The sequence below is a fragment of the Crinia signifera genome, chromosome 3 (genome assembly GCF_055691185.1).
Source record: "Crinia signifera chromosome 3, ASM5569118v1, whole genome shotgun sequence".
Taxonomy (NCBI): Eukaryota; Metazoa; Chordata; class Amphibia; order Anura; family Myobatrachidae; genus Crinia; species Crinia signifera.
Window position 1 is genome coordinate 234,960,082 of NC_139219.1, and position 27,559 is coordinate 234,987,640.

General features: G+C 43.5%; 1 protein-coding gene across 27 annotated transcripts in view; it reads right to left on the reverse strand.

Annotated features, from left to right (window-relative positions):
- Positions 1 to 27,559, reverse strand: part of LOC146064321 (uncharacterized) — a 626,027-nt gene that overhangs the window by 16,312 nt on the left and 582,156 nt on the right. For 22 of the 27 annotated variants that reach the window (XM_083177678.1, XM_083177677.1, XM_083177665.1 and 19 more), the window contains 2 exons: positions 11,868 to 12,025; positions 10,258 to 10,376 (listed from right to left, as the gene is read on the reverse strand). The exons of the other annotated variants lie outside the window; for them this stretch is intronic. The gene's annotated coding sequence lies outside the window, so the exon portion shown is untranslated. The remainder of the gene's footprint in view (positions 1 to 10,257; positions 10,377 to 11,867; positions 12,026 to 27,559) is intronic. 27 annotated transcript variants of the gene reach the window in all.

The window sequence follows — 27,559 nt, forward strand, 5'->3', positions numbered from 1 at the left end:
GAGTATAAAACCAGGGGGATATCGGATCATTCCCCGATATCCCTGGAATTAATGGACAGTAGTGGTAGAAGGAATCCCTTCTGGAGGTTCGATGCGAGGTGGATGGATAAACTGGAGGAGAAAATTAACTGTCAGGAGCAATGGAAGGAATACTGGGAGTTAAACAGAGGCACTGCCCCGGCAGACATTGTGTGGGACTGTTTTAAAGCATTCATGAGGTGGGGATTGAAAAAAAGCATTAGTGAATTAAAGAGAGAAAGCCGAACCAAAATCCATAAGCTTGAAGTGGAGTGTGATGCCCGAGAAAAGTGTTACATAGGCCCTTATTCTGATCGGTGCGGCCGGATCCGAATATGCGGCCAGGACCGTGCGTGCGAAACCCCGCCTTCCATACAGATCGCCAACTCCGTCCATACGCGGTAAGAAGCTGTCCGAACGGACCGCACGTGTATTTTTCACGGAATACGCCTCCTCCATCTCAGGGAACCTCCCCCATCATTCGATGGTCGCAGACCATCGAATGCAGGACCGAGTGCTCCACCAGCTCCCGCAACCTCAGACCACACGGACATTTTTCCGTGCAAAAGCAGGGATCTGGGCGGGCAGCTGACATCCGGCGATGTCATATGTCTGCCCCCTACACATGCGTCACGGCTGCATTACCATACGTACGCCCAGCATTTGCATGGGAACGCCCATAAAATGCGGGGCGTATGCATATGGTAATGAGCCCAAATAGCCCTTCACGCCCCTCTCCACCCCCTGTTCGGAGTGTTCACATATCATGCGGGATTTGGCCGTACGCCCCGCTCGCACATGCGCAGAGACGCCTCTGCACATGCGCAGACACAAAACATCGGCGGCCCGAACGCACGCGGATATAACCGCACCGACCAGAATAAGGGCCATAGAGAGCAATAATGCAGAATCAAAAAAGAAGTGGCTGGATGCACAGGAGAAATGGGTTAATTGCGTGAAGGAGGAAAATGCTAGAATGATGCTACACAGTTCCCAAATCAGATATGCAACAACAGATAGAGCGGGCAGATTCCTGGCCCAAATTGCACAAGTAGACAGCCCCTCCAATATGATTGTAAAAATAACAGATTCAACTGGGAGAGCAACAGGTGATAGTAAAGAAATTAGCGATACTTTTAGAGATTACTTTAGGGCGATTTATGAATCTAAAACAAAGTGCAGCCAGCTAGAGATAAGTGAATACCTGAGCAATATAGATTTGCCAAAATTATCATATGAAGATATGACAGATCTTGAGATCCCACTTAATATACAAGAAGTGAAGGATGCCATCGGTGCATTGCCAGGGGGTGGCATCCCAGCTGAGATATATAAATAATACTCAGAAATGCTGGCCCCCTTGCTACTGGAGACCTTCAGGGCCGGTGCAAGCCCCCCACCCGCCCCAGGCAAAACCCGCACGCCCGCCCGGAGGGGGGGGCAGGATGCGGACAATACTTACTGCGGCACGGCGGGGGGGGTTGCGGCCGATACTACTGCTGCGGCCGATACTACTACTGCTGCGGCGGGAGAGGCGGCGGGAGAGGCGGCGGGAGAGTGGGTGGGTGGGTGGTTGGGCGCACCGCTGTACCTGCTGCGCTGTACCTGCTGCGCTGTACCTGCTGCGATGTACAGCTTCCGGGTGCTGCGACTGCTCTCCGTCCTTGCTGAAATCCCCGGGAGCGGGCGGCGCGCGGGGGGCAGCGTTGATTGACGCCGGGCAGGAATGATGCTTTCTGGTACCTCGGCGGCTCGGTACCGCCCTCCAGTGGCCGGCGCCCTAGGCAAATGCCTAGTCCTGCCTAGTGGTGGCGCCGGCCCTGGAGACCTTTAACGCAAGTTACAACAATAATAGCCTGCCTAAATCCATGCTCGATGCAAAAATAGTTGTATTATTAAAAGCGGAAAAAAACCCGCTACTGTTGGAGTCATACAGACCGATTTCTTTAATAGCCACAGAGGCGAAAATCCTGGCAAAGGTGTTGGCAACTAGGTTGTATAGGTATATAGGTAGGCTGATCCACGCAGACCAAACCGGCTTTATGCCGGGGAAGTCGACGTCGGTCAACCTGCGAAAGCTGCATTTACATTTACAGGCCTCACACGCTGGCCGCCCCCTCCCGGTGGTGATGTCGCTCGACGCGGTCAAGGCTTTTGACGCGGTCGAGTGGCTTTACCTCTGGGAGGTGATGGGGGCAATGGGAATTGGCCTAAGCTTTATAAAGTGGGTGAAACTATTGTACGCAGACCCAAGGGCTAGAATGGCTATAAACGGGCATATCTCAGAACCCTTCTCCTTGTACAGAGGTACAAGACAAGGATGTCCATTATCGCCGGTACTATTCGCATTGGCCATAGAACCATTGGCATGCATTATGCGACAGCACCCAGAAATAGAGGGATTTAGGATCGGCGACACGGAGGACGTGGTGGCGCTCTATGCTGATGATCTTCTAATATTCCTAGCGGATGGCAGTAAGGCAGCGTCGCCAGTTATGAGCGTCATCACGAAATTCGGTGGCTACTCTGGATTTAGTGTGAACTGGAACAAGTCCAGTATTTTTTCAATTAGAACAAGTGACTCGCATTCTCCCTTAGTAGACACCCCTCTTAGGTGGGTAGATTCTTTTAAATATCTTGGGGTATGGATATCTCGGGATCCCGTTGAATATAGGAAATTAAACCTAGAACCATTAGTAGGCTATTTATCTAAAAAAACTAAAGTGTGGGGTAAACTCCCTTTGACAACCGCGGGTAGAGTGAACCTGATAAAAATGGTGGTGCTCCCGAAATTCCTTTATATCCTACAGCAGTCGCCAGAATATGTCCCGGACTCCTTTTTTAGGAAAATAAATAGCATACTAGTCTCCTTTATATGGAACAATGCCCGTTCAAAGATCAGAATGCAAACCCTAACTAGGAAAAGAGACAAAGGGGGCTTAGCCCTGCCCAATCTTAAATGGTATTACATGGCAAGTCAGTTTACATTATTAATAGATTGGGTAGGGCCCGTATTTAAGAACAATGCGGTAGTCGAGGCGGTTATGCAGCATGAGAAGGGGTTAACACCCCTGCAGAAAGTTTTGAAGGGACAGACTCATAAAAAAGATACACCCATAGTAGTCCAAGCAGTTAAGATTTGGAGAGTAATGAATAAGATGGTGGGATTTACTGAAATAGATGAAGAGTACCCCCTCAATGACCCCCAGGGTATAAAAGAAGTCAAGCTCCTCCAGGTAGCGGCAGTGTGGGAACCTTATGGAATAAATGCTCTTAGTCAGTTGTATTATAACAACATATTTAAATCCTTTAAGCAAATACAAGAGGAATACGCAATCCCCACAAGCCATTTTTTTAGATACCTGCAGCTAAGGGATGCACTGGGGGCACATTTTAGAAATAAGCCACCACTGTTTGGGATGTCCCCACTTAAGAAACTACTTAGACTAGACAAGAAAAATAATCGAATCTCCATAATCTGTAATCAACTACTACAGGGTGAAGGTGACGACCTAGGTGAACTGCGGGAGAAATGGGAAAGTGATATAGGCTCGATAGAAATGGATGACTGGATCAAGGCGATGTCATCAGTTCCTAAAGCGACAAACTCAGTCAGAGTACAGCAAGTCCAGATGTTTATATTACATAGGGCATACATGACAAACGACTAGACTAATGAAATTTGGCGGCAGATCGTCGGATATCTGTCCGAAATGTAAATCCTCTCCGGGTTCATTCTAACATCTAGCCTGGGAATGCCCAATTGTACAAGGTTTTTGGGAGAAAGTCATACAAACATTGGTAGGACTGGGTGTGAATAGGGAGCTCCTGACAAATAGAGGTTGTTTGCTGAATGTGTCAAGCAATGGGCATATGTTTAATGAGGACAAGGCCTTCATTAATAATGTATGCGCCTTGGCCAAAGTAATAATTGCAAGGACCTGGCTGGCGGATGCAGGTCCAGTGTATGAGGAGTGGAGAGCACTAGTGGACTATACCGTAAAACATGAAAAATATATTCACATATGTAGGGGTACAGCGAGTAAATTCTATAAAGTATGGGGATGCTGGCTGGACGAGCGGCCACAGATATAAGAGGGGAATTGGTTCATTACCCCCAGGTTCCTCTAGTCTCTCTGGGCTCTTGTCGTCTGGTGTTCTCTTCCCCCCGTCTCTCTGTTTTCTGTATCTGGCGCCAACTCTTTTGATTATTTATCCGAACGCTTATATGATTTATAAAGGAAGAAGCACCACTAGGCCAGGTTATTGGGTCAATAACAGATTAATAAGATTAGATATGGAAACATTTAGATATAAACTAATATGAAGGCAGCTCTAGAGGAAAGCTCCTGCTGAGAATGCGGTACAGGAGTAACAAAAGTAGAATGCGTTATGAGGGGAGCATGGTCTCACGAGAGACGTCAGAGGAAGTGCGGGAGAATCATATAGGAATAAACCTGGGTTAAAACGTGGCAGGGCCGGGCAATAAATGTTTGTCTGTTTTTTGTTTTTTTCTTTGTATATCTCTTATGTTTGGTACATATGTAAGGCGGAAACGGTGTCAAGAACTCTTAGAGACTATCCTGAAACTGCACAACTAGGATAAGGATAAATTAGCTGAGGAGGTGAATAGAATAAGCTAACTTCACTAAGGCCCATACACTGACACTAATGCACTTAACACAAACACACACACTATACACTTACACAACCACTAGGAACACACAACATACATAAAAACCCCACTCTCTTTTTTTCCCCTTTTTCTCTTCCCCTCTCCCATGTATCTCATTTCCCACCACATGCATCATTAATATAAATACAGGGTACTCTTTACCTAGCACGGCGCCCATCGCGGCCATCGCGGGCATTGAATGCACTAAAAAATCGGGTGCGATGCGACCGATGCGATGCCCGCGATTTCCCATAGGGAACAATGTTAAATGTCTCAATTGACCAGATTTTCCTGTTCAATGCCTCAATTGACCCGATTTTTCCATAGGAAACAATGTTAAATGGCCCACAGAGGCCAAATAGGCACCCTGAAGTGTGAAATGGCACCCACAATTGTTAACGCCACCCCACGATCAACGTGAACCCGAAGCGTGGCGAGCGCAGCGAGCCCGCGAGGGGCGGCGGTACGCGTCCTACAACCTTTTCATACCCCCACTATCCACGTCAGCATGGAGTTGAGTATAGAATAGTGTGGCGAGCGCAGCGAGCCACCGAGCCCGAAGCGTGGCGAGCGCAGCGAGCCCCGCAGCGAGCCCACGCTTCGGGCTCGGTGGCTCGCTGCGCTCGCCACACTATTCTATTCTCAACTCCACGCCGACGTGGATAGTGGGGGTATGAAAAGGTCGTAGGAAGCGTACCGCCGCCCCTCGCGGGCTCGCTGCGCTCGCCACGCTTCGGGTTCACGTTGATCGTGGGGTGGCGTTAACAATTGTGGGGGCCATTTCACACTTCAGGGTGGCTATTTGGCCTCTGTGGGCCATTTAACATTGTTTCCTATGGAAAATCGGGGCAATTGAGGCATTGAACAGGAAAATTGGGTCAATTGAGACATTTAACATTGTTCCCTATGGGAAATCGCAGGCATCGCGTCGGTCACATCGCACCCGATTTTTAGTGCATTCAATGCCCGCGATGCCCCCGATTTTTTTACCCGCGATGCCCACGATCAAAATCGCGGGCGCCGTGCTAGGTAAAGAGTACCTAATACACATTGAACACTCACAACACATCACTAAGACCAGGTTAATGGTCTATCTATAATAATATAACAAGTTGATTTAATTTATGCACTAGAGAATAAGCTTCTCAGTCACACGAAGCACTATAGTCACGTTAAGCACACCAAGATAATAAAAAGACAATATATGGCACTTCGATTATGGATACTAGAGCTAGTGCAAGGATCCTCTCTATAATATTGAAACCGTTTCTAGCTAGCGGGAAAAAATGTAAAATAGTTGTGAGACAAGTACCTTTTATTTTCATTTGCGTGTATGATATTTGGTTTGATTGTTATAAATGTATGTTAATTATGAAAACAATACAAAAAAAAAAAAAGGTGTGATTTAGCTCTGGATGCCCAACATCAGTTAACTACCAATCAAAATTGTAAAAAACAAAATCAATCTTTAGTAAATTTACTGCTTTTTGTTTTGTCATTTGCCATCCAACACAGACTTCTGCCTTCACATAAACAAATAAGGTTATTAGTAGCATAAAAACACAACACATTAATTATCTTATATTAAACCATTGTTTTCTTAAAATGTTATGGGGTTTCGTGCAAAATGGACTATATTTATTTACTAAAGTTCATTTTCAATCCATTGTTATCAAGTGCAAATCAATAAAAAAAATTAGCTAAATCAATGTTGTGTTTCAGGGGCTGTAACACAAAGTTACTAACAGACAATTTGTGATATTGATTTTTAAAAGTTAGTAAAGATGTGTTTTGGACCTTGAACTGCAACATCGATATTCTTCGATTGAAATAGACCTTAAGTACATATAATCCCCCTATAGATCAATCTTTCAAATATAACTCTTACTTTATGCTGAACCAGTAGGGACCGGTCATAAACACAGGACTAATGACGGTCCGGATAATGAATATAGCAGAACATAAGTGCTATGTATATACACTATTAGAGAAATAAAACTTAAAGGTTTTCAGGAAGATCCTATAAAATAACTAATTCCAAGAAAGTTTGTCTATAATCAGGTGTGTGCTTTAAACCTTCCAATGTGATTGTGCAGATCACAAATAAAACAGAATTACTCCAGTATTATGTCTAACTCCTAATAAAATGAGGAGCTATGCATATGTCATAAGCAATACATTATACTACATCTGCTATTTACAGCAATCCAAAACCCATTTGGAATCCTTCAAATGAATGCATATTGTTAACCTTTTGCTTGGAGGGGGTGTTTGGTAATATACAATGTTTCTCACGCAAACCCAAAGAAGAGTTTGTTACATTAGTCACACAACTAAACTTCTCAATTGAACTTTGGATCTGTATGCGGAAGAGTAAGTCAAGTTCAAGTAATGGGAAGGGACAGAGCCACCCAGGAGCCCAGTGATTCACTTGCTGACAAGCTAAGAGTACTTTGTTACACACACGTTTCAGCATTAATTATGTCCCAACAATGCATCTTCAATTATATCATAATATTAGTGCTTCAGCAGCAGATTTCTTAAACTCCCTTTGTGCAGAATCCATAACAGGTTTATAATACGTGATCTGCATTTTCGTAGATTTTTAACCTAGACTGTAGTAGCATAACTAGTCCGGATGACTTTGTCAGGTGACCATCTGCTGAAGTTTAGAAAAGTTTCACTTTAGAAAACAGTTGTATTAGTGTTTTACTCTTTTACTCGCAATGCTAGAATTAAAACTTTCCATCCTCATAATGGACCATATAATGCTGTGGGATGCACAGCCATTCTCGTTATACCTACATCCTTGTTTTCCCAAACGGTTGGTGCTATCCTTAATAACACTCAGCGGAAAGCTGTCATGCCTGTGTAAACCCTTTCCTAGGTTGGATGCTATTCCTCTGTTAGACAGGGCCAAAAGGTCACAATCGATTTTAGAGGCCACCTGGTGGGTGTAGGCCATGAACTGACTCAAAAAAATTATATCAGAGCTGGATTAGCTGACCTTGCAGGGCGAGACCCAGACTTAGACTAACTAGAGACTGCGGCCTGGCGAGCCCAGCTCAGGGAGAGGCCAGGGTGGGTGACCCGGTGAACTGACCTCTTCAAACATCAGGGGGATTTTTCTGGCAGTTACCACAGTGATTGGGCAGCCCAAGCCTCTCTTACTTACTAAGTAAGGGAAAATGCTAAATCCTACCATGCAAAAACTTCTATTTAAAAAAAAATCCTGCTGTAGTGATCCTTTCTTTACTTAAAACACAGGCCATTATTTCGGACATTCGCTGAACAGATTAGACGTATATGATACACTAAAAATTGTGACAACATTTAATACGTCAGATTTGACAACTTTATGCAACTAAAGAGATTTTAAAAAGTTTTCCTTAACTTCCTTCACCTGTCATTTAGGAAAGATTCTCATTCTGATCGCAGTCCCGAAGCATAGGGAGGACAATAACTGTTGCTATTTGTATTATTCATATGGGGAGCTCAGAATATGCAGCAGCACATTTAGGAATTATAACAATACATTAGTACAGTAGCTTTCATTTATTGTACACTGCAGTGTTATAGTTATGTAAGATGTCAGAGATGATTATAACTTACAAGTGACATCTTTAGAATGTTGCAAAATCTGTTACACCTCATATATTTTATGGAAAAACATACAGGTAACTGCCACAATTAAGGTAACAGGAGATATATAAAAGCATTTATTTTGAAAGCAGGTGTTTCCTCGCTGCATAAATGAAGCATCTACATCTATATAACAATTTTTAAGCACAGCATTCGCTGATTGTGGTATTACATTTCGGGGTGATGTGAGTTACTTCTAGTTTTAAGATTACTAAGCAGAACATCTTCAGCTATTTTGGTCAATAGGGGAATGAATATTAAATACATTACAAAGGCAGGCTGAAATGTTGGGCTTTAACGAAGGAGGGGTCTTCTAATCTCCCCTCCTATCCCTTCCAATCCCCTTCACTCCTCTATGCTCCCCTTCTCTACTCTTTCTTTCCCTCTGCTCCTCTTGCCTCCCCTCATCTCCTCTACTTTCCCCTCTTCTCCCCTACTCTCCTCTCCCCTCCTTTACTCTCCTCTCCTTTACCCTCCTATCCCCTCCCCTCTTCTCTTACCCCCACCCCCCATCTCCTTCTTTCTCACAGTATCAGCAAAACTAATTAAGTTTTACATTACATGTGTATTTTATATCACATTTAATAAAGCAGTTTAAGCCTTATCCAATGAATAAAGGAAAAAATAGATCACGCATGTGCAAAGAACAGGTCTTGTGATCCATTACATGAATGGCATATCAGTCCCCTGGGAGCTGTCTGCACTGGGATGCTGTCTGTATTGCTTGGAGCACTACCATGTGGAATATTATGAGTGGGGCCTAGAAAGGAGTGGACTCAAAGCATATTTTCCCCTTGGCACAGCACTCACATGTTCTGCCACATTGATATGGTAATACATAAAAAGTGACCTAATTAGCACCAGGTGTGTATCGTTTGGTCTACAACTACTAGGTCGACAAGCATTGGGTCGACACCACTAAGTCGACATGCAGCAAGGTCGACATGGGTTAAGGTCGACATGGGTCAAGGTCGACATGGTTCTAGGTCGACATGACATTATTTCGACACAAGCATTAGGTCGACATGGGCTAGTTCGACAGACAAAAGGTCGATATGGAGTTTTTCACTGTTTTTTTACCCGATTGTCAACACAGTCGACATGGACACAGTTTGAAGTGCATTGCATCCCCTCGCATCAATTCGGGCATGGTGCCTCACTACGCTCAGCACACTATTTTTTCTCCCACCATGCCCTAGTGGATGGTAGGGCATGAAATACCGCCTGTCGGCACATGTCAGCTCAAATAACAGTGTAAAAACCCCATGTCGACCTTTTGACTGACAACCTAGACCATGTCGACCTAATGCTTGTGTAGACCTAATGTCATGTCGACCTAGACCCATGTCGACCTAGATCCATGTCGACCTTGACCCATGTAGACCTTAACCCATGTCGACCTTGCTGCATGTCAACCTAGTGGTGTCAACCCAATGCTTGTAGACCTAAAGACCGTATCCCTTAGCACCATTATTTAGCTAACACAACACTACAGTAGACTAAAGAGATGATACTTTCCTGCGATTGTGTTCTTGGAAGTTATCTGTAATCCCTAATATGCTCACAGTCTACATATGTTGTGTTCCATACCAGACGCAGAACTCTGGGAGGCAATGGAGTCATCTGCCGCCGGGCTTCTGCTCCCAAGGGGGCACCTCTCCTCCCCTGCACATTCAAATCACTTAACTGAAAGTCTGATAACGGTTAAGTGGCTTACTCCCCTGCCTAGCAGGTCCATAGATGTCACACTGTCTTCATTTTAAACATAATATACATAACATGTATTTATTTAGGGTGGTTTGTGTGTGGGGGGAGGGGCACCAATATTTATATTGCCTCCGGGCAACTGGGACAAACTTACGCCACTGTTCCATACTGTTCAAGATCATTAACCAAAAATGTGAAAATTGCATTTAACTTACAAGGTTGAGTGTCATCTCCTTATGCTGCGGGTCAGTTCTAATTGGAATTCTGTAATAAAATTTCCAAATTTGCAGAGACACTGATCTGTCTCAAACTTGCTGGATATGGAGAGAGGGAGCTGTGAAGACAGAGATTGGAGGTAGGTCTAGGAGCAGATAGGGAATGGGGGTGGGGTGGACAGTTTGTGGGCTACAAAATATCACAACTCAAAGTGAAAGTACATGGCAGAAGCCGTCATTGTGACTTTAGGCTTTTAGGCTTTTAACTAGTCATTTTATCATTCTAGGGCATTATTATTTGATTAAAAGCAAATGGTATAGTAAAAAACATTCCATTCACAAATATATAACGTAACCAAAGCAGGTATGACCACAATATCATGTTCTATAATAAACTATGTATAAAAAAGTATTTTACGGTAGATAGAAATGTCCTTTTACATTTTACTAAGCATTCGTGCAAAGAATTCTTTATCAAAGGAGTATATTCAATTTGGGTAATCTCTACATACCTGACACAAAGGTATCTGTAGGGCTGCCTTCAGAGGGTACTGCTGGGTTTGGAGTCCCAAGCCCAAACAGTGAGGGGGACCGTGCCTTGAGGAACTATTGCTGGTGCATTACACCAGGGCCTACCGCAAAACCTCTCCCCGTCACCCCCTGTATAAACTATGTATGATTTCTGCATAAACAATTATTTATAGTTTCATCATTAATAATAGCTTACTAGTTTTACAAGTTTACTAGTTTAATTGCTTCTATTTTCAGTAGAATAAGAAAGTATAACATTTTGAGGAATAATTCACCATTTACTATGGGATTTGTACGAAATCCCAGCGGTCTTAATCCCAGCGGTCAAAATACAGATGCCACGCCCCCCCCCCCCCCCCCCCCGTCAGGATTTTGGCTGCACTCGCAACGCAACGGGCCCGGTGCCTCGCTACGCTCGGCACACTAATGTTGTGGACACCCATAGAGGGAGAATAAATTAGTGTCGTGGACACCCATAGAGGGACAAAGTGCCGGGATTTCGGCGGTCGGGATTTCGGCGGTCGGGATTTTGGCGGTCGGGATTCCGGCGTCGGCGCCGGGATATCAACTGCATCCCTTTACTATATATTATATATAATAATGTATTATTATTATTATTATTATTCTAATACACAGTATATTATATTAATATTAATATATCATTTATAATAAATTAATAATATTACTAGTAAGAAGCCCATCAAAATGACAGAAAACCATAACAGTAATGTAAGCACCGGCAACTGTGTGCACTACAATAGAGCAAAACTTTAATTGCTCTTTTGGAAGCCACCTAGTGGTCATCAGCATGCAAAACACTTGAATCCCCTCCTCCCCCCACAGAGGTGAGGAGCAGCATTAGCCTTTTTATGATATAGGATATTAGAATTCACTTGATTTCTGTGAATTAAATAAAAGTATTTGGCTATAGTAGGGTATGCATTATCCTGCATAAAATAAAAGTGTTTGACCAGAAATCACCCAATAGGGAAAGGGATGATGTTAAAAATTAATTACAATGAGAACTACAAATTTTGTTTTTGGTTGTAATAATAAGTTAAAAAAAATATCTTACTTACCCGCACTCTGGCCATATGACAATTGAGGGTGCCCCTCAGTGACTGTATAGTCCAGCATATGGGTCTCTCACCAGGGTACCCCTCAGTCATGCATAATTCAATCATAGAGCACAAGATTGATTTTACCCATCTCAATTTAACTCAATTTGTAGTTTTACCTAAAATACAACATATATGTGTGAGATGACACGACCTTACAGAAAATGACGTTTATTGTTACAGCTCTATATACAGCATGACTGCCCTAACTGTGGCTGTATTTAATCTAAAATTCAAATACTTAGAATACAAATTATCGAAATTGAATTTTTACCAAAATTCCAGAAAATACCGAAAATCACTTTTCCGTCATATGATGCTTTACTCTTATATAGAAACATACGGTTCATTTTTAAGATGTGCTACTAGCAAGTGTCTAAGCTAGTGTAATGCTCAAGAACACACAGAGTACATAATGAGGGCTGACCTTTCCTCTCTAATGATCAGGAAGGAGGGCATCTTGTATCGATCGGGAAGACATTGCTCCAGGGTAAGTCTGGTTAGCCTGATGCACCTACGCTCTTCCTTACCATTTACTAAAACACTAAAGAATAGTCAGCAAGTGTCACAACTAACACAACCCTAATTATAACTAAAAGACACATGAACATGAGTAATACGTAATCAGGGAGAACTGTATTTAACAGGCTGATCTATGATTATCAATATCACGATTGAATAGAAGAAATAATGTATTATAAGAAATAAAATACAGTACTTGTTTCCTAGCACGGCCACACCGATTTACATCGGGGTGGTCATGTCGGAAAAATCGGGTCGATCGCATCGCATGCGATTTGGTCGCATGCGATGCGATCGACGCGACCGACCGATTTTCGACCCGATTTTTTGATTGAATGAAATGTAAATCGGGTCCCTGGGACCCGATTTTACATTGGATTCAATGTAAAATATTCACAACCCCCCCAAATTTAACGGCGTAAACCCCACCCCACGATAGACGCCAACCCGAAGCGTGGCGAGCGCAGCGAGCCCGCGAGGGGCGTCGGTGCGCGTCCTCCGACCTTTTCATTCCCCTACTATCCACGTCGGCGTGGAGTTGAGAATAGAATAGTGTGGCGAGCGCAGCGAGCCACCGAGCCCGAAGCGTGGCGAGCGCAGCGCGCCCCGCGAGGGGACGCGTATACCTGTGAAGTTATACGCGTGCGCTCGCCACGCTTCGGGCTCGGTGGCTCGCTGCGCTCGCCACACTATTCTATTCTCAACTCCACGCCGACGTGGATAGTAGGGGAATGAAAAGGTCGGAGGACGCGCACCACCGCCCCTCGCGGGCTCGCTGCGCTCGCCACGCTTCGGGTTGGCGTCTATCGTGGGGTGACGACGGGGACATCTATAATGTGAAATGGGTCATATTGGCCCATTTCACATTTTTCACATTTTCTCACGATTTCAATGTTAACAAATATTTTAACATTGAAGCCTATGGAAAAATCGGGGGCATCGCGTCGGGACCAATGTTAATGGTCCCGACCGACGCGATGCCCCCGATATTTTACCTTTCCCGACACAATTTCAATGTTAAAATATTTTTTAACATTGAAGCCTATGGAAAAATCGGGGGCATCGCGTCGGTCGCGTCGGGACCAATGTTAATGGTCCCGACCGACGCGATGCCCCCGATATTGTGTCCTAGCCGGCAAAATGGACCTGATTTCAAAGGAAATCGGGTCCATCGTGTGGATCGTGTACCTTAACTTAAAGGTACACGATCCATAAGATTGTGGCCGTGCTAGGAAACAAGTACCTAAAATACTACCTACCGTAAATTCTAGAGGCCTATTCACTAAGAAACAAAGGCTTAGTATTAGCTTTCCGTGTGATATTTTGGTAATGATTCCAATCCTTTTTGCTCGCACTTCTTAGTAGCACATGGAAAAATGTGTGATGTTTTCACCACCATAATTGCTGGCAAAGTGGTAGAACATGATGCATAAGGCTATTGCAGAGTTTTGCTGACTGTAGGGGTGCCTGATGACCTCCCGAAAGCCGGGATTACAATGGTCCTACATCAAAATCCTGACTGTTAAATGCCCAATGGTTGGGATCCCCAATTACAGGGGCTATTCTCCCTCGTGGGGTCCACGACCCCCATGAGGGAGAATAGAACCTGTGGCGAGTGCATCAAGCCACCTATCCTGTAGCCTGGCAAGCACAGCGAGCCCGAAAGGGACTTCTTTGCACTCACCCCCCTGTCGGAGTACTAGCAGTCAGGATTCCGATGCTGGTATACTGACCGTTGGAATGGCATACCACACCCAACTGTATTGACCATTACGTATGCATCTCTCGGATCTATATCCTAAATTATAGCATTCGCCCACCATGGCTTACAATGCCACTGACCTCTTCTATGTATTAAAGAATCCCCACAAGTACACTGTTGACATACCGGATTCAATACTCAATAATGCACTTTATCGTGAATTACTTTCTGGTATAATCAGTATATTTAATTGCGACTTTATTAAAAGCCTGGCTAAGGAAAGCCTTTATCATAGCAGAATCTTGTTGATAACAACAGAACAAGGACAACTTATAACATTTTATGGATTATATTGCTGACCTTGTATACCTTGTTGCACTAGAATGTAATATAAAATATGAAGCTGTCACTCAGGAGAACAGGCTGTGCTCATCAGCAGCTCCCCGTGAGGAGTCAGAGGATGCAGCAGCACTGGCTGGTTACACAGGGAGACACTGTGCGTGGGCTGTTAGGTGCATTTTTCACTGCTCCGTACAGATAAATAAGGATGCCACATAATCGATAAGAAACCCACAGCTGTCACTTACTCTAAACCTGATCCTGGCAGAAAAATAACTAGAACTGTCACTTCAAAGTCGTTTTTTCCTTTTGTTTAATGACAGTTTCCAAATGTGACATTAACCTCTACAGTGCTGAGGGCTAGGACAATATAACTGCAAGCAAAACTGGAATTGTGCATGTAGATTTTTTCGATTATTTTCAGAATATTATCATTTATATATAATATATATTATTATTCAGCATTTTATGCTTGTGTTGTGACTTGAGCCAATGTGTTGTACCTAGAAAGATTCATTCTCTTAAAATTCCTCTTGGCTGATGACTGCTCTTGGCATGGATGTCACCCGCCCAAGTGCCGCACATCCAATTCTGGGCCTTGCACTTCCTGCTCAAGCCATGTGGCAGTGTTAGCCTATATGTGGCCAGCGTTCTTAAGAAACCATTGCCAATGTGTATCCATTATGTCTTCTCAGACATCTTTTAAAAGTTATGCCCATACCATGAATTTACTAACAGATTCAAGCAATCATTTTCTCAGCTGTAATAACGTAGCAGTGATCCTGTGTAATCCAGCGATCAGGTATACACCATTTTGCAAGATTAAACCCCCGCCCATTGCAGGCCTGCGAATCGCTCAACATCTGATGACTTTTCCACTGTGTGCAGTCTGTGAGTAGCCCTGGACTTACTCGGTTTCTGTGATAGAAACAGGCTGTTTGGGGGCCGGAGCTGATGTCAAACATCTTTCCCTAAAACATCTGAGTACGCTAGTCTATTCCCTGATACTCTCATAAAATGGCCGGTTACCAGGCCAGATGCACTAAGCTTCAAAACTGATAAAATGGAGAGTGATAAACAGCCAGCCAATCAGCTCCTACCTGTTATGTCACAGACTGTGTTTGAAAAATGTCAGGTAGGAGCTGATTGGCTGGCTGTTTATCACTCTCCATTTTATCACTTTTGCAGCTTAGTGCATCTGGCCCACCATCCCCAAACACCGCCTTCCTGTTAATCACCTTGCAAACGACCAGCGATTAAAAAAGTAGCCATCTTTTATCACAAGACGGCCTCACGCATGTCTACTTCGGGTCCTAAGCAGGCGCAGTTGTTTGATAATCACCTGGCCTGCGAATTTGCAGCTGTGTGATCAGGTCTGAATCAGGCCCAAAATCCATGACCATATAAATGAATGTAGTTGTAAGTCTGTGTGTTTATACTGATCATGAAACTCTGATGTGGATTCCCATATTATTATAATTCAAACAGTATCCGATACATTATGCCATAATACTCAATTATTTATATTGATTATAACGTCATCGGAAATAAACACAAGAAGCATTATTGTACTTGCAGTCTATCACTCTATCATTAGAGTCCAGAACATGGCCATTCAGTCTGATTTTTGGTAATATCAGTCATCACCACCCTTTAAAATTAAAAAAATAAAATAAAACTAAATATGGCTGAGGCAGCTGAGTGGCTACACCGGCCTTGAGTCATTAGACTTTATGCTTCATTGGCCCAATCTTGGCAGATGCATGAATGCGTGAGCTGGCATGGGCATACACAGTGGAACTATTATAATCCTTTTAATGCACTATTACTAATGGCTGCAACCTCTAATTTGTATAGAGACAAAGCAAAAACAAACTGATGGTGATAGGGATCAGTGCCAGATTCAGGACAGTGCATCACTGGGCTCCATAGCTAACTTTGGTTTGTTGGGCTCAGAATAATAGGGTGGGGGCAGATAATAGGGAGGGAGCTCTTCTGCGCATGCACTTGTCAATGCATAACCAGAGCAGCCGAGAGGTATGCCTGGCCCCGGTAAAATTTTGGGGTGTGGCCACTTGACCACCTCCCGTGATTAGGCCTCGCCCTCAAATGTCTGAGGTGGTGAAAAAACACACTAAAGTCGAGGGGGGTGTTATTGTCCCCCCCCCCCCCCCTCAGCAACACACAGCTCTGGAGTCCTACACTTGGTCTTTACATTTGATGATTGTGCCCCTGTATCTATAAATAATAAATATTCCTGGGTCATGTTGTGGGTCATGAATTTCTTTGGACTTTTTTAGATGCTAAACCGTTTGCAATAAGACTTTTACCTGAAGAACAATTGAACGGTGGGGAGGAGAGAATATACTAGTAAAAGGGAATTGTTGCTGTTTATATACATTATTTTTAATTATTGGTAGAATTTTACGCATATGTTTTGCTGGTTATAAAGTTATTTTTCACCATATTAAAATATCTATTTATATTATTATTGACAAAATCTCCCTCATCTGTACATGTTCAGACGAGGGAGCGAGCATCGTTAATTAAATCGAGTGTACACTCTAGAAGAGATATTAAAAGATATTGCTCATAAGGGCCCTTCTGAACAATATCTTTTACTATCTCCTCTAGTGTGTATGGGGTTTAAGGGGTAAATTTAAGATAGGAGTTCCCATAGCATCCAATTAGATTGTATGCCCATAGCATGCATAGGATGCCCATAGCATCCAATTAGATTGTACGTCTTATTTAGCACCTTCTAGAACAGGGGTAGCCAACTCCAGTCCTCAAGAGCTACCAACAGTTAACGTTTTCCATGTCTCCTTACAGAATCACAAGTGAAGTATTTAGCTCCACCTGTGGATCTTTTAAAATGTGTCAGTCAGTAATGAGTGCACCTGTGTACCTGCGAGGTGAGCTGAAAACATGAACTGTTGGTAGCTCTCGAGGACTGGAGTTGTCTACTCCTGTTCTAGAAGAACCTGAAGAAATGGCCACAGAGCCACATTGTTACACTTTATTTATTCTGATTGAAAAAAACCTTTAACCCCTTCAGTGGTGGGGGTTTTTTTTGGGAGCGCTCCCCACTGGGCAAGTTTTTTATGGGGAGCGCTCCCTTTAAAAATAACCCACCACTACCCCCCTGGGTCCGGGCAGCGCCGCTGAACTGTCAATCAGCGGCTGCCCGGACCTGCGCCACCCGCGCCGCATCGCTGTCCGTGGCAGCCGGCTTGTCATAAGCCGGCGCCGGGGACTTCTATTGAACACCCGGAGGGGAGGGGGGAGGAGGAGGGAGGAGGAGGCGACACCGCAGAGGGGAGGGAGCAGGGCAGCGCAACGCTGCCTGAGATCAGAGTGAACTCAGCAGCGCTGCCCGGCTCCAAACAGTGGCAATCCCGAGAATTTTCCGGGCTTGCCAGACTGGGCACTGAGGCACAGCCCGGAAAATTCTCGGGATTGCCACTGAAGAGGTTAAGACACCAGACCATGAAGTCTCACCTTGCTTCTTCTGCTGCACATATCTATCTATCTATCTATCTATCTATATATATATATATATATATATATATATATATATATATATATATACATATACAATATATATATATACTATATATACTATATATATATATACAAAAGAAATCCGCTGGCACTGTGTAACTGAACCCCGGTTTGAGCGGCTGATATATGGATGCAGGGGTCCCGGCACTCAAGGTCTTGTAATAAATGAGGAAGAGACGGTACTGTCAAATCGACGTTTCGGTTTATTACAAAACCGTTTTTTCAAGAGTTCAGTCGGCACTCTCCTGAGTGGGGCAATGGACGTGCCTTCTGGCGTAATTGGATAGTAGTCGACAAATAAGAAAACAGAGGAACTCCACGAATCAAAATTAAGTGTGTATTAAAGTGATGGCAATCAAGGTGTAGCCAAATAATAGTACAACATTTCAGCCTTTAATGGCTTTTTCAAGAGTAGCAAACATACATAATAAAGTACATAAACTCACCCTTATGTAGCCCAGTGATCACGTCTAATGCTGCTTTCACACCGCATAAACGGCATTGACCCGGTAATTTAAAAAACGTTTTTGGTACTTGTGTAGTTTCACGGGGCCAGCATGGCGCTGTGCTACTTCCGGGTGTACGCTCGCCACGAAATATGTCCAAAAAAGAAACTTAACTCCATGCCAACATGGATAGTTCATACCTCCACTATCCATGTTGGCATGGAGTTGATTTTAAATAGCGTGGCGAGCGTAGCGAGCCACCGAGCCCGCAAGGGGGACTCAGACGCAGGGGACTCAGACGCACGATGCCATGCTGGCGCCGTGAAACTACACAAGTACCACGTTTTTAAAACTGGGTCAGACAGCCTTAACCCCTTTCACACCACATATCTTAAACGGTATATTACCCGTTTAAGTGCGGTCTGAAAGGGGTATTATGCAAAACAATGCCGTTTTGTCCCATCACATTACACAGGGACACGGAAACGGGTAGCACCCTGCTTTTTAACCATTTTCAATTACCGGTTTTCTGGAACTGGTAAATTCAAAACGGACCTTTCACACTGCACATACAGGTTGAGTATCCCCTATCCGAAATGCTCGGGACCACGAGCATTCCGGATAGGGGAATTTTGCGGTTTTTTGGAATATTTTTTTTTTAAAGCATACTTACCTGTCCCCTGATGGTGTCCGGTGGTCCCTCGGCGTCCACGCAGTCCCTGGGCGTCCACAGCAGGCCTCCGGCATCTTCTCCAGGTCTCCAGCGGTCCCAGGAATGCATTGCGCGAGTGTGCGCGCGCACCGGTGACGTCACCGGCGCGCGCGCACACTCGCGCAATGCATTCCTGGGACCGCTGGAGACCCTTGAGAAGATGCCGGAGGCCTGCTGTGGACGCCCGGGGACTTGGTAAGTATGAAAAGAGGGTTAGGGGGGGTTGGTTAAAAAAAAAAATTCGAATGATTCCAAAAACCACGGTTTTTGGAATAATTCGGATAAGGGATGTCCGGATACCGGATACTCAACCTGTATTACCGTTTTGAAACGGTAAAAATAGGCATTTTACCTGGTAAAAAGTGCGGTCTGAAAGGGGTATAAGTGAAAGTCCCATCTAGTTCCAGATGCTCAGACCCATGTCGAGACACCCACAAGTGACATAATTGGGACATGGTGGTTACCTAGCATCGGGTTTAAACAACACAGCTAGAATATAGATATTGATAATGTGGACTGAAATAAAAAGTAAAAAATTAAAAATAAAAATGCCCACTATGCTGTAGACTTTTCTTTTTTGTTTTTTATTAACAGAACCAAGGCGCATCTCATTGACATGATGTTTTTTTCAGAACTATAACATTGTTCTTGCATAATCCCAAATTTTGGGGTGGATGTATAAAGCAATGAAAAGAGTGGAAAGGTGGACAAGTGGATAAGTTCACTATAGCATCCAGTAAGCTTTGAAGTAGCATTTAGAAAGTACATTCTTTAAAATAATAGGTAGAGCAGATTGGTTGCTATGTGCAACCTCTCAACTGGTCCACTCTTTTCATTACTTGATACATCAACCCCTATTACTATTAATCCTAATGAATTGATCTGTGATGAGAACAGCGTTGTCCTGAGATGATCCAAGGTTACTTGGGGCTTTTGGAAGTACAGCCGTACTCATTGTTTCCCAGGATAACATGTAGTGTTGTATGGTAAAACACTTTGATTAACAAAGACAGGTCCAGAAATGACCGCACACAGCTTCACTTTTTGTATATACTTTTTTATATACTTTTTTATATACAAAGATGCAGGGACACATTTTACCCCTTTTGAAAAAATATTTGGGTATGTTGCAAGGATGCTAATTGTAAGGTCTTTCCTGATAGTGATCATTTAGAACCTAGATCCATTCAATGTCTCCAGAATGTTGTCAAACCATGGAAATTACTTAAACAAGGAGGAGAAAGTTCACGGATAAATAAAATGAAACGTCATTCTCAAAAAGAAATCAGTAAATAATTTGTGCAACTATCTTTGATAACAAAATCTTATATTTAATTTAAACCCCCAAAACAACAAGATTCTGTTTGTCACACTCTACAGCATATGTGTGTTACCTTACTCAGTTCCGTCTGGCTGTGGAAGGTATGCACCTCAATCCATTATATGCCTTGTTGCATTTTGTTATCCACATTAGTGGAATGTCTACTGAATTTCTGTGTTTAAAACAGATAGCCACTAGTGTCATTCAGGAGCTGCATACAAAGGAGAAGGGGAAACTCCCTCCCACTCACTATGGGCCTGATGTACTAAGCTTTAAAAGTGATAAAAATGGAGAGTGATAAACTGCCAGCCAATCAGCTCTTAACTGCCATGTCACAGGCTGGGTTTGAAAAGTTACAGGTAGGAGCTGATTGGTGGGTGGTTTATCACTCTCCATTTTATCACTTTTCAAGGCTTTCATGGCTTTTTGCCATCTCTCTCCCACTATAAATGGGTGTTTTTAGTTTGGGATATTAATATTCTTCTTCTTATTATTATTATTATTATTATTATTATTATTATTAATCTTACTTTTACAGGATTGTGATTAATACAGAAAACAAACATAAATGAGACAGAGACACTTCTATGGATATCAGTGAATAAGGTGACTAGATGTGATGATAGATAGATAGATAGATAGATAGATAGATAGATAGATAGATAGATAGATAGATAGATAGATAGATAGATAGATAGATAGATAGATAGACAGATCACACATATGTAGTTGAGTATAATATTTCCAGCAGTCACATATGAAACCGTATTCATGTCCGGATCCTGCACGTTTGGACAGAATGTCATTTCTATGAGAGGACACAATGACAAGCCGGGAGTGCCAGGGCTGTGATCTGCACAGAGCACAGATAACCACCCCACTCCAATAGCCCTGTTGTTCAGCTGTTACCTGATCAGCGTGCGAACTTCCCTTAAGTATAGTGCCGGCTCTAGGGCCCCCAAATTGCCAAACCTATAGCCGGACTGTGTTATTCTGCAGCACGGCTCCAGCGATGGGGTCTTCCTAGGTAATTATACAGCAAGTAATCCAAGGTATGGGACACAGCACAACGGTGCTGGGATTACACTTCTGTCTGTGCTCTTCAGACACCCATCACTACGTAGTAAAGGAGCAACAAATTACAATCACCAGTACATGGCTGTAAACTGGTATAGATCATGACGCAAACAGGTATACGTCATCTAGTATACAGTACATACAGGTATACGTCATCTAGTATACATACAGGCATAGGTCATCTAGCATGTATACTGGTATACATTAAATTATACATTATATATATCTATCTATCTATCTATCTATATAGATAGATAGATAGATATAGATATATCTATATATATCTATATATATATATATATATATATATATATATATATATATATATATATATATATATATATACAGTAGATGCATCTACTTATAGTAACTTCCTACAAAATAGTTGAGACGTGCAGATTGTGTTATATGCATGCTGAAATAAAAATATTTACATCAGTTACATTATCTGCCTATTTAAACGTTTTGAATATTGAATTCGGCAGCATATTTAGCGGGAAATGTATTATCTAGGGGAAATGTATTATCTAGTATCACCAGGGTACATAGAAGAAGTGGAAGCTTTATATAGACCACGTCATAACGTGGATAATGAGCAATTCAGGGGGGTCATGTCCGTTATAGATTTAGCAGACTTCAGACTTGATCCCTCGCCTATGTACCAACAGAGAAGTGACAGCAGCTAAAATCTGGGTTGCTCGTGAATTTTCTTTGTGTTCCAGCAATATGTTATTACATTGTTTAGGTTGTGTTGTTTTCCCGGAATTTCATTATATTTACTAATATTTCTTACGAGGAAATATAATTAGAATTGTGAGCAATGACTGATAAAACACAGTACTATCCCCTACTCCACAGGAATCATGAGCATGGGCTGATATTACACAGTACAATTCCACTATTCCCGAATCTGGACGACCACGAATCACGAGCAAAGGCTGACATGTTACATAGTACAATTCCCCTATTCCCGAATCCCCAAGAATCATGAGCAATGGCTGACATGTTACATAGTAAAATCCCCCTATTCCCGAATCCCCACGAATCATGAGCAATGGCTGACATGTTACATAGTACAATTCCCCTATTCCCGAATCCCCACGAATCATGAGCAATGGCTGACATGTTACATAGTAAAATCCCCCTATTCCCGAATCCCCACGAATCATGAGCAATGGCTGACATGTTACATAGTAAAATCCCCCTATTCCCGAATCCCCACGAATCATGAGCAATGGCTGACATGTCACATAGTACAAACCCCCTATTCCCGAATCCCCACAAATCATGAGCAATGGCTGACATATTACATAGTACAAAACCCCTATTCCCGAATCCCCACGAATCATGAGCAATGGCTGACCTGTTACATAGTACAATCCCCCTATTCCCGAATCCCCACGAATCATGAGCAATGGCTGACATGTTACATAGTAAAATCCCCCTATTCCCGAATTCCCACGAATCATGATCAATGGCTGACATGTCACATAGTACAATCCCCTTATTCCCCAGGAATCATGAGCAATTATCAGCGCAGGGGCCACTGGTGCTCCTTGTGGGTCCCAGTAGCAGAAGGAGCCTGGAGCAGGACCAGGAGCTCCGTCAATCATCTTCTTCCTTAATGCTGTCTAGAATGTTACTTATTTTAGACATACATGTATGTTAGTATTGTGGTTTACTTAAGTCATATGAAATTACGTTTGTACCTGAAAAGATTCCACTTCCACGTAATATGTGCATTATAATAGATGTATGGGCTGGATCCAGAGACATGATTGCCACGATCGCTGCATTATGTATAATGCTTGGCACCAGCACTGGTACATGGCACTAGCAGACAGTAATAATGGGATAGATTGGGGGTCAGTATGGAGAGGTTGAAATCTGTGCTTGTCCCTCTTAGTACATTCCTCCACTCATCAAATGATAGCGAAAAGGCCTTTCAGGGTCCCTGGACCACAGTAAAAAAGCAATAATTAGGCTGATGGCGTCCATAGAAGTGTATGGATTGAGCATAATCAGGTTTCCCCAGCAGGCTATAGTTAAGGAGTAAGCACACAGCCCTGAGAACAGGAGCTACTGTTAGGAGGAAGTCATGCATATAATGGGCTATATTTAGCATAACCATTTTAATGATCGCTTATTAAAAGTACATTTATTTAAATTGGTTAGGTCTACAATTTGTCTAAATTAACTTTAGAAATTAAAAAAAAGGGTCACGATACAGTTTAACAGGTTGCCTGACTTGCCACGGCCAGGGTATAGGTGGTATCTGCCATTCTGCTACCAGGGTAGGCAGTGCTATATCCGCACCATCACTGGGCAATGTCATTTTAGGTAGCATTAGAAAGAGTGAGAAATGTTATCTGTCGCAGGGGGTCGTGTCATTGTAAGTCCCAGAATAAGTATGACGTAATTTATATATCCCAGAGTTACAGGTCTTATATGTCTCATATTGCAGCTATAGGGGTACGCGATGCCTTAGCTTTGTAACATTAATCAGGCGGCTGTGTATCAGTGGTGCCATGTGTGAGGTCATCAGTACAGTGTGTGAGGTCATCAGTACAGTGTGTGAGGTCATCAGTACAGTGTGTGAGGTCAGCAGTACAGTGGTGTGTGAGGTCATCAGTACAGTGTGGGAGGTCAGCAGTACAGTGGTGTGTGAGGTCAGCAGTACAGTGTGGGAGGTCATCAGTACAGTGGTGTGTGAGGTCATCAGTACAGTGTGGGAGGTCATCAGTACAGTGGTGTGTGAGGTCATCAGTACAGTGTGGGAGGTCAGCAGTACAGTGGTGTGTGAGGTCAGCAGTACAGTGTGTGTGGTCAGTAATACAGTGGTGTGTGAGGTCAGCAGTACAGTGTGTGAGGTCAGCAGTACAGTGTGTGAAGTCAGTAATACAGTGGTGTGTGATGTCAGCAGAAAAATGGTGTGTGATTGTGAAGTCAGCAGTACAGTGTGTGAGGTCATCAGTACAGTGTGGGAGGTCAGCAGTACAGTGGTGTGTGAGGTCAGCAGTACAGTGTGTGAGGTCATCAGTACAGTGTGTGAGGTCAGCAGTACAGTGTGTGAGGTCAGCAGTACAGTGTGTGAAGTCAGTAATACAGTGGTGTGTGATGTCAGCAGAAAAATGGTGTGTGATTGTGAAGTCAGCAGTACAGTGTGTGAGGTCATCAGTACAGTGTGGGAGGTCAGCAATACAGTGGTGTGTGAGGTCATCAGTACAGTGTGTGAAGTCAGTAATACAGTGGTGTGTGATGTTAGCAGTACAATGGTGTGTGATTGTGAAGTCAGCAGTACAGTGGTGTGTGAGGTCATCAGTACAGTGTGTGAGGTCAGCAGTACAGTGTGTGAAGTCAGTAATACAGTGGTGTGTGATGTCAGCAGTACAATGGTGTGTGATTGTGAAGTCAGCAGTACAGTGTGTGAGGTCATCAGTACAGTGTGGGAGGTCAGCAGTACAGTGGTGTGTGAGGTCATCAGTACAGTGTGTGAGGTCATCAGTACAGTGTGTGAGGTCAGCAGTACAGTGGTGTGTGAGGTCAGCAGTACAGTGTGTGAGGTCATCAGTACAGTGTGTGAGGTCAGCAATACAAAGGTGTGTGAGGTCATCAGTACAGTGTGTGAAGTCAGTAATACAGTGGTGTGTGATGTTAGCAGTACAATGGTGTGTGATTGTGAAGTCCGCAGTACAGTGGTGTGTGAGGTCATCAGTACAGTGTGTGAGGTCAGCAGTACAGTGTGTGAAGTCAGTAATACAGTGGTGTGTGATGTCAGCAGTACAATGGTGTGTGATTGTGAAGTCAGCAGTACAGTGTGTGAGGTCATCAGTACAGTGTGGGAGGTCAGCAGTACAGTGGTTTGTGAGGTCATCAGTACAGTGTGTGAGGTCATCAGTACAGTGTGTGAGGTCAGCAATACAGTGGTGTGTGAGGTCATCAGTACAGTGTGTGAAGTCAGTGATACAGTGGTGTGTGATGTTAGCAGTACAATGGTGTGTGATTGTGAAGTCAGCAGTGCAGTGGTGTGTGAGGTCATCAGTACAGTGTGTGAGGTCAGCAGTACAGTGTGTGAGGTCAGCAGTACAGTGTGTGATGTTAGCAGTACAATGGGGTGTGATTGTGAAGTCAGCAGTACAGTGGCGTGTGAGGTCAGCAGTACAATATGACCACCTATACCTACCAGTTACCTGTCCTGTATAGTGAGCAATACATGTGCATGCGTATGGGAGTGTGGGCTGTGCTGCTGCTGCTGCTGCTGCTGCTGCTGCTGATGTGGCTGCTGATAACGGTCTGGGAGAAGATGGAATGTATCCCTATGATCAGATAGGCTGCCATCAATGACAACAGCCAGCAGGATGCCAAGATGTTTACTGTACAGAGCTGTGTGGGGGCGACAAACGCATCTTCCTATCTGTATCTGACTTCAGTTCAGTCACTTATAATCGGGAAGAGATCACACTAGAATACAAATGTGCTGCAGCTCTCGGTATATGCATTCGGGAAAATGAGATTTGTGGGAATAAAATACATTAAGGGCTGCTAGGTTACACACCACAGATATAACTGGTTCTGTATTACACTATAGTCTCATTCTCACTAATAATAATAATAATAATAATAATAATAATAATAATAATAGTAGTCCAAGGCGTTATTTGGGATATAACAAAGCCCACACGTGCGTTGTCCCCTTGCACTGCAATGGTGAGATGAGCAGAGATACTGGGAGATCTCTAGCTCTGGGATAACTAATATACAGCAGATGGCAATACCGTCATTAGCAAACAAAACTTGGAGATGTGCTGCTGCAGCCTGACATTGTGAACAAAGAGGGCTGCTGTGCTGGGAAATGTCCCCTAACTGGCGGCCTGGTGCAGGCTGACTGATGGCCGGACACTGGCCTCCTTACTGCCACCTCCTTCCTGGTCTTCCATCCTACTAGTTAGGTTCCTGCCAGAGACACCCCCCCCCCCATTCCCCCATTGCCACCCTGACCCTCCCGCTTCCAAAACCCTGTCCCTCACTAATATTGGGGTTACGGCACCTCCCTCATGCCGGGACTTTGCCAGGAACTCTGCCCTTCCTTCTGCTAGCCAGGTCCTTGAAAAGTCCCTGACTCTGCCTTCTGCCAGGATCTTTCCCTTCCTCCTACCAGGAGAATGTCCATCCCTTTTGCCAGGACCCTACCCTTCCACCTGCCAGGGACCCCGCTCTTCTACCTGTCAGGGAACTTGCCATGGACTCTAGCTCTCCCTCCTGGCAGCTAGGACCCTGTCTGGGAGCCGGCCTGAGAACACTTTCTGCACCGTGGATATGTCACATTAATTATTGACGTGTAACCCTTAACTTTCCGAGTCACAACAACTCACATCTCTCTTGTTTTGTTATACGTCAGCTACGTCTTACATGCTACTGCATTATCCATATGAAAAAAAAAAAAGGGGGGGGGGGGGATTGAAAGCTTCTGGCCGTGGTAGTGTCTCTGTGTATCCGTCCCGGGGTCCCACTCACTTATCACAGGAGCCCGGGAGCCCTACACAGCTACAACGATTGAAAGCTGGAGATGGAAAACTGCTCATGGTTCCCCAACTACGACCATAGTGCGGTTTTATTGCCATTTAAATAGTTGCGGGATGAGCTTTCAAGTAACAGGAAAACCGTAAACCGTTAATGTTAACAGTAATACTAATAAATACAAAATAACTAGACTTCTTACCTTGTTTATCAAAATAAATTCATTACTAGCATATATATATATATATATATATATATATATATATATATATATATATATATATATATATATCTTTTATGTTTCTACCTGGTGTTAGTTTTAAATGAGTCGCTTTAATGTATCCAATGAAATTATTTTAGATTTATGGAAGAATCTGCTGTAGGTTGGAGACATCGTCCACACTGTATTATTCCCCAGTTCCAATTATTATTACTGGCTTATTCCTATCCACA